Below are 8,705 nucleotides of genomic sequence, written 5' to 3'. Positions count from 1 at the left end.
CAGAGTAGATCAAGTAAACACGAGATTTTAATGAGCATGAAACAAGGAGAACTGTTATCAACGTGAGGTTAGCTGATGAAATGACAAAGGAGAGAAGATGATGCTTACCTAAAATATGTCTCCTGATTGCTTGGGGATCAAGAATAGGTGAACTGAGCAGGTGGCATGATGAGGGCTCTGCCCCAGGACTGATATGAGATGAACACAGGGTGGGCATGGAAAAAACACTGGACTTCACCTGGACCATGACCAGTGTTGGGCAAGTTAGTTTGAAAAAGTAATTAATTATAGTTACTAGTTACTTCTTCAAAAAAGTAACTGAGTTAGTAACTGAGTTACAGGATTCTAAAAGTAATTAATTACTTGAAAAGTAACTATTGCGTTACTTTAAAAAAAGTTTAACCCTCTGGGGTCCAGTTGTTATGTACATCCTGACAGTATCAGAGAGAGAGGACAACTAAGAAAACCAAAGGCATCCCGGAGTTTGGCACGAAGGGCATTACTACCAAAAATCATAATCTCGGTTTTCTTCTCATTAAGGATAAGAGAATTCGACAACAACGACTTCTTGGCCTCAGACATGCATTCTCGGAGGCTATTCAGAGACAGAGCAAGATCGTCGTTTAGCTCAAAATAGAGCTGGATATCATCTGCATAATAGTGATAAGCAATATGGTATTTCTCAAAGATGGCACTTAAAGGAAGCAAGTATAATGAGAGAAGGGTAGGGCCCAGCACAGATCCCTGGGGGACACCACAGCAAACAGGTACAGCCGAGGAAGAGGATGTAGCCAGATGTACCGTAGAGAGCCGATTGGAGAGATAGGATTTAAACCAATCCAGGGCAGCGCCCTTGATGCCTACAGTGTGCTCAAGTCTCGCTAATAAGATATTATGGTCAACCATGTCAAATGCCGATGATAGATCCAAAAGCACTAAGACTGAGGGGCGTCCATTGTCAGCCATTAGTAGGAGATCATTGAAAACACGAAGCAATGCTGATTCTGTGCTGTGATGTTGTTTGAAGGCCGATTGAAATTTATCATTTATATTATTCTCATCAAGGTAGGTCTGCAGTTGGAGCAGAACCACCTTCTCAAGTATTTTAGCCAGAAAGGGAAGCTTAGAAATTGGCCTAAAATTGGCAAAATCACTAAGCTCAAGGTTCCTTTTTTTTAGAACAGGTTGGATTATGGCATGCTTGAGAGCTGAAGGTACATAGCCAGAAAGCAAGGAGAAGTTCAATATGGACAATAAACAAGGTCCAATTACACTGAAACAATCCTTAACAATACGGGATGGGAGAGCATCATGTACACAGTTAGTATTGTTCAGTTTATCAATTAGACGCTTCAGAGTGGAGAGAGAAACGGGTTCAAATTGATAAAAAGTGGCCGAACAATCAGGAGTAGACATACAATCAGTCACCAGAGGAAGAGTAGATCTAAGGGATAAAACTTTATCTAAAAAATAGTTTGAGAATTTTCCACAAAGACCCGGGGAAGACAGCAGTGGCATAGAGGGACGGGGGTTCACCACAGAGTTAAAAATTTTAAATAGAATTTGTGGATTATCACCATTAGTGGTAATAATTTTAGAGAGAAAAGCCGCTTTAGCCGTTCTGGCAGCAGTTTGGAACTTCGAGCGGCTAATACGTAAAATATCATAAGAAGACTGAAGTCTATCACTCCTCCACTTCCTCTCATCACGCCGACATATACGTCGTAGGGCACGAACAGAATCATTTAACCAGCATTGTGAGAAAGTTCTAGGGCGTTTCATTTTGATGGGTGCAACAATGTTAAGAATCGAGGAACAGGTGGTAAAAAGAGTATTAGTAGAGTTCTCAAGTGTGTGTGGGGAAGAACAATCCAGCATACTAAATGGGGAGTTAACAAAAGACGTAGTAAAGTTGACCACAGTATTGGCATTAATAGTGCGCGTAGGATAAAGAGGAGAGTTTAGGTATTGTCCAGTATCACCCAGGTCTACATCGAAGATGACCGGGGAATGATCAGAGAGACCAGTATTCCTGATTTCCCTAATGCAAATGTCCACATTGAATGAAAAAACCAAATCAAGGGTGTGGCCTTGAACATGGGTAGGCTCATTCACCCACTGAATAAGATTAAAAGAATCAGTCAGCACAAGAAAGTCTTTAGCCAATTGGTCATTCATACAGCAGACATGAATGTTAAAATCTCCAGAAACAATAACAGAATCATATTTAAAAAGAACGGATCCCAAAAAATCAGCAAATTCAGAGATAAACATCTTATGATATTTAGGCGGACGATAGACCACGACACACAAAGTGGTCCGAGAGCCCGTCAGTTCCAATAGCTGAACTTCAAAACTGGAATAGGTTGGAGAGGATAGCAGCCGTGCATCATGTTTATTATTGAAAACGAGGCTAAGCCTCTGTCTGTCTGTCTTCCCTGTGGCTCCTTTTCCTTTTTTTCCTGAGCCCCAAGGATCAGATGATCTTTCATGAACAGGACTTGGTGATAGTGGGAGGAAAACTAACAGGAAGAGTCCTTTAGCAAAACAGACTATCTGCTGTGATTGGTGGGAGGAGAGAGAAAGAAAGAGGAAAGAGAGAGAGCAAAGGACAAAAAGCCTGACAAGACAACAACCTGTATGAGACAGAAGACAAATGTCAGTGACTTGCAGTAGTGGCTGATCATCAAGAGGGAAAAGGAATGGAGAAGAAATGCTGAGTGCATCATGGGAAGTTCCCTGAGCCCATTACAGTATAACTGACTGAGCACAACCTATAAGCTTTACTCAAAAGGAAAGTTTGAAGCCTAATCTTAAAAGTAGAGAGTGTCTGTGTCAGGAATGTAAACACAGGAGAGTTCATCTTACTTAGACTGTGTAACCAAATCCAAAAAGGCTCTATGACCTACAATGAATTTAATAACCTTTGTTTTATAACAGTATGTGTTAAACATTGATTTGATATTCATTCTGCTTTATTAGTCTATGATGGGATGAAGTCTAAACTCATTTGCTTTGTACATGATGACTTTGACTAGAAAGGACTAGTTTATACGATGTGTAAATATCTAATTTGAACACTATATAAACTATTTCCTGTACAGTTACTTCAACTTATTCTAACCTGTTATGACTCCTGGAATTACAAAATCTTAAAGAACTATTACATGCAATCTGTGAACCTGGTCTCTGTTGGTAGTTGTACCTTTACAGCTCTGCTGTTACCCACCAAACAAAAACTCACTGAAAAGATTATATTTTGCTGGAAATTAAAACAATGTTGATTTTCTTTTTGTCAACTAAAAAAATGCCAACCACTTCCAGTGAAAACAAAAGACACATGTTGGAATTTTAAAAGCAGCAGCTTGCTGTGATATGGACATCTGATAAATGTTAACGTTTGAAATGTCTTCAGCCTTCTTCTGTCTTCAGCCTCGTGAAGACAGTCCTCTGAAGTACTGGGGTGTCAACAAAATACCTCTCAGCCCCATGTAGCAGTGTGGAAAGTGAAAGGCTTTTTAGCTCAGTGTCACACATTATAGATGAAAACAGAAACAGTCTGACTGCTGATAATGCAGAAAAGCTACTTTTCTTAAAAAAACCCCAAAACCCTGCCACTCACTTTTTCTCTCCATTAAGTGAGTCATCTTAGACTTGATGTTAATAACTACCTCAGTTGCACTGACTGCCACAGTTCTATGTCAGTGGATTTTGTTAGTTTATTCAAATATTGTGCACTAAATAGCAAAGATGTTTATTAATGCCCCTTGTGTTGTCCAAAGCGGCAGAGTTTACAATAAACTGAAAAAAATACTTGAGTTGCACTGTCACTGTTTAAATTTTTGTTAAATTATAGGACTAAAGCTGTTACCTGTAAATTTAAATCATGTTTTTATTAAGTACTCGGTATCGGTATCGGCGAGTACTGAAATGCAAGTACTCGTACTCGTTTCCAAAAAAGTGGTATCGGTGCATCCCTAATGTGGAGTGACCGTGTCAATAAGGCGATAAGCTGATGGCAGAAATACCGGTGAGATTACACGTTTTATTCGTAAACTGTGTGATCACTTGGATGCTCGTTTTCCAGAGGATAAACTAAAGGAGTGGTCTGCATTTGACATTGAGGCATTGAGCTCAGACGTCAGCTTGAGTATGGAACAGCAGACATTGCCATGCTGGCAAAGAAGTATGAGGCCATTTTCCATCACTCACATTCTGTGGAGGTCATTAACAGTGAAAATGCTGAATTCAAGTACATAATGAGGCAAAACTTAAACACGAGTCAATCAGTACATTCTCAGATATATTGGCTGCAACAGTAAAATATGAGGAGCTAAAACACATCCCACAGCTTGTGGATATTTGTGCTACATTTCAAGCATCCAGTGCAGATTGTGGAAGAGGCTTTAGTTTAATGAATCGTACCAAAACAGCATCCAGAAATTGTCTTGAAGTGGACCATTTGGACCAGCTGATGTGCATGAAGTCAAAGCTGCAAGCAGACGAGGCCATCAACCTGGACAACATCTACAACCACTGGAGACGTGAGAAGGACAGACGGGAAAATTAGGGTGAAATTTAAGTTCTTAATCAGTTTAGTGCTTATTCTAGTGTCATTTATTAAGAATTTTCATGTATAATGGTTAATAGTCATTAAATGCTATTACCATGAGTAGTAGAATTTGTAATAAAAACTGTGTAATTATATATTTTGCAGAGTTAATGGAATTTTCAAATATCACATCCTTGCGCTATAGGCCACATGTGCAAAATGTGAAAGTTTTAATGTAAACAAAATTTTATCTCTAAAAGATGTACATGCCTCAATTATTCCAGAGCAGGAGCCCCACCCTGACAACACATTAAGAGTCATTCTACACATCTGTTCATGCAGTCCACTCTAACTACTTAACAGGTAACTTCCATATGTCTTCCTTCCACACTGTGTTATTGTTCAAGTAGAATGCAGAGCTCTAACTGCCTTCACACACCCAAGATCTTATTTCTTCCAGCTGTCACTCATTTCTTCAAAGTATGGATCAGTGCCATTATGGCATGTAGTATTTGTGAGTGGTTCATGGGTGTGCCCAATGAAGGTGTTTCTTTTTAGTTTTTGTGAACGTGTACATTTGCATGTGAGATTTTACTGTTTGTCATGTGGTAGAGCAACAACACTAAACTGATGAAGAGGAAAAACCAGTCAGGCCAGTAAGGAACCTGCAACTTATTACTGAAACTTAGAAACCTGAAATCTGCTTTGTCTAACTTCTGTAGTTAACTTCTGAGGCCATCACAGGGCAGTTGTGGAGCTGTTTTGCAAAGAAGAACAGGCAAGGATTTCAGTCTCTAGATGTGCAAAGCTGGTAGAGACATACCCTAAAAGACTGGCAGCTGCAATTGCAGCAAAAGGTGGTTCTACAAAGTATTGACTCAGGGGGCTGAATAATTACACACACCCCACTTTTCAGTTATTTATTTGTAAAAAAATGTTTGGAATCATGTATGATTTTTGTTCCACTTCTCACGTGTACACCACTTTGTGTTGGTCTTTCACGTGGAATTCCAATAAAATTGATTCATGTTTGTGGTTGTAATGTGACAAAATGTGGAAAGGTTCAAGGGGGCCGAATGCTTTTGCAAGCCACTGTATATAGGCCTTTAGATTCATGTTTGAGCAGTGTCATTTGGCTCAACCAGTAAGTAGCTAGAAGAACTGGTAAGAGCCATTAACAGATGTAATACTTATTTAAAAGTTTTAAACAAAGGGAATGTCCACAGGTTAGACTTTTGTATGCATGATATTTTATTTATATAACTTAGCAAAGGCAAAGCAAAATCAATAAAATTTAAAATAATATCCCATGTTTTATCTTAACCTAACTGATCTGCAGGACATGTACCTGAACGCTGATGCTGTGACATTATCTTAATTTCAGTGGCTGAAGATTAAATCTCATTCATCTCTGTGGAAAACTGACCTTCAGATATGAGACGGACCTCAGTGGGTACAAAACTATAATTCTTCAAACCTACAGACTGAAAGAGATTCATATTTGTAATATGAAATATGATATAAAAAACAATGATACATCAAATGAACAGCAGAATTTAGAAGAGAATAAAGATTATACAGGTATTGAAAATCAGGCTAAAATATCTACTAATTTTTAAACACAAGGAACTTTAATATTCACTTATTAATGTCCGTATTGTTTCTGCTGTTTCCTGCTTTTTCTTATTTGTATCACATTTTATTTAGACTGTTTCTGTTTGTCCTGATCTTCTGTTTCAGAATCAGGTTCTTTGACTTTCAATTGCTCCAATGTTTTCCACACCTGTTCTTATCTTCTGCTGTTTACGTTTTGTTTAATTGTGTCAAACCTGTTCTCAAATGCATCAAGGATTTCTTCTGTACCTTGAATCACAATGATTCCACTGTCAAATATAGACACAGTGCCTCCATCAAAGAGCTCAAGTTTGAATTTCTTGTTTTTTTCCATTCGAATAGCGTTGGATTGAGGGTAAGCTTCTTCTATTGCAGCCTTGTAGTGTGCTCCAGAGTTGGTGAAGAAAATGAGGTTACATCTTACACCATTTTGTTTTCTGTCTTCATAGAGAACCTCTGGGTTTTCCAGAGGTTCACTATGAAAACGACGAACAGGCATCTATAAAACATAAAGCAATTATTATTTTTACATAATTTCATGTTCCACTGATAAACTGTAGATGTGATGTGGTGATATACATGTACCTTCAATGTTTCTTGTTCTGTTCTAAATCAAGATGTACTCAACTTCTAGGTGAAAAGGTGTATTTTCCTTACACAGCTCCCGCAGTAGTCGCTTCAGACTCTGAGTTCCTGTAAGTCTAAAATTGCTCTTTTGTTTCCTGAGTAACGGAAGAGCCACTCCTTCAAACACTCCTGTTAAACAAAGGGAATGTCCAACGGTTAGACTTTTGTATGCGCTGTATTTTATTTCTATAAATTAGCAAAGGCAAAGCAAAATCAATATAATATAAAATAATATTTTATCTTAACCTAACTGATCTGTAGGACATGTACCCGAATGCTCATTTTGTGACAAGACTAAATCTCATTCATCTATGTGGAAAACTGAGTTAAACTCCCACCTGCTCAGTGACTACAAAACTAAAATTCTTCAAATCTACAGACTGAAAGACATTTTCATATTAATAATATGTTATGCAATACACTTACTTTTCCTTGACATCATTGTAAAACAATACATATATAATAATATATCTAACAAACGGCAGGATTTAAAAGAGAATAAAGATTATAAAAATATTGCAAGTCAGACTTAAATATCTAATAATTTTTAAACACAAGGAGCAAAAACTTTAATATTCACTTACTAATAGTTCAAATGTCCATATTGTTTCTGCTGTTTCCTGTTTTTTTCTTGTTGTATCACATTTCATTTAGACTGTTTCTGTTTGTCTCGTCCTTCTGTTTCAGAATCAGATTCTTCAACTTTCATTTGCTGTAATGTTTTCATCATCTGTTCTTCTTTTCTTGTGTCTACATGTTGTTTCATTTTGTTAAACATTTTCTCAAATGCATCAAGGTTTTCTTCTGTACCTTGAATCTAAATCTTTCCACTGGGAAATATGGACACAGAGAGTTCAAGTTTGAGTTTGTTGTCCATTTGAATATCCTTCAATGCTTCTTCTATTGCAGCCCTGTAGTGTGTTCCAGAGTGGGTGAAGAAAATGAGGTTACATCTTATACCAGTTTGATATGTGTCTTCATAGAGAATCTCTGCGTTTTTCCCATCAGAGTTTCACGTTTGAATATTTTCTTTTCCTCATCGTCCATTCCTTTAGGTTAGTCGAAACGACGAGCTGTCATCTAAAAAACATAAAACAATTATTATTTTTATGCTGATAAACTATTTAATAAATTCAGCACTTATAGATGTGATGTGGTGATATAAATTTACCTTCGATGAAGTAATCAAAAGCTTTTATAATAAGTAAAGACAATTGTCTCCGCTGTGGCAGCACAGATGTAAATCCTTCCAAATGTCTTCTGTGCTCTGAGTGTACAATGTCCGTCTTCTTTTCAGATCTTTTAAATATCTCAAAAAGTGACAGACCCACACAGGGGTCAATCAGTCTCTTGTATAGTTTTTCCAGAGACTCTGGAGTCTCTTCAGTTTTTGGGCTGTTTTTGTTAGGACAGTTTGACACACACAAACACAACACACACAGACACTCACACTTTCCGTCCTATTGGAACATTCAGTGCTTTCCTGTATTACACAACATGCCTGAACAGTGCTCTACTGCACTTCCTTTTTCTATCAGATCATGTTTAAGTACTTTCTATTCTATTCTATTCTATTCTATTCTATTCTATTCTATCTAGTCTTATTTATAACATTGATTAGGTTTATATCACATGATGAATGAATGCATGAATGAAAACGTCTGGAGACAAGTTTTGTTTTACCCTTTAATCCTTGAACAACAGTAAGTTAAGATAATTGTCTTCGCTGCTCTCCTAAGGCGTGGCAGCTCAGATGCAAATCCTTCCAAATGTCTTCTGTACACCCAGAGTACAATGTCCGTCTTCTTTTCAGATCTTTTAAATATCTCAAAAAGTGACAGAAAAAGGCAGGAATGTGTTACCCACACAGGGGTACACGGTGATGCCAGTAAAGCAGTTTCAGAGTTTCTCC

The 8,705-nt window shown here is 37.6% G+C and overlaps 1 long non-coding RNA gene across 1 annotated transcript; it reads right to left on the bottom strand.

The window, feature by feature from the left end:
• Positions 1-5,785: 5,785 nt before the first annotated feature.
• Positions 5,786-8,254, bottom strand: LOC145430277 (uncharacterized). The gene is made up of 4 exons (XR_013910743.1): positions 7,965-8,254; positions 7,378-7,873; positions 6,752-6,922; positions 5,786-6,665 (listed from the first exon to the last, which is right to left on the bottom strand). It is a non-coding gene; the product is annotated as an uncharacterized LOC145430277 (long non-coding RNA).
• Positions 8,255-8,705: the final 451 nt, after the last annotated feature.

Source organism: Astatotilapia calliptera, chromosome 8 (genome assembly GCF_964374335.1).
Source record: "Astatotilapia calliptera chromosome 8, fAstCal68.1, whole genome shotgun sequence".
Taxonomy (NCBI): Eukaryota; Metazoa; Chordata; class Actinopteri; order Cichliformes; family Cichlidae; genus Astatotilapia; species Astatotilapia calliptera.
The sequence above is the reverse complement of the archived record's forward strand: the minus strand, read 5'-3'. Positions and strand labels throughout refer to the sequence as shown.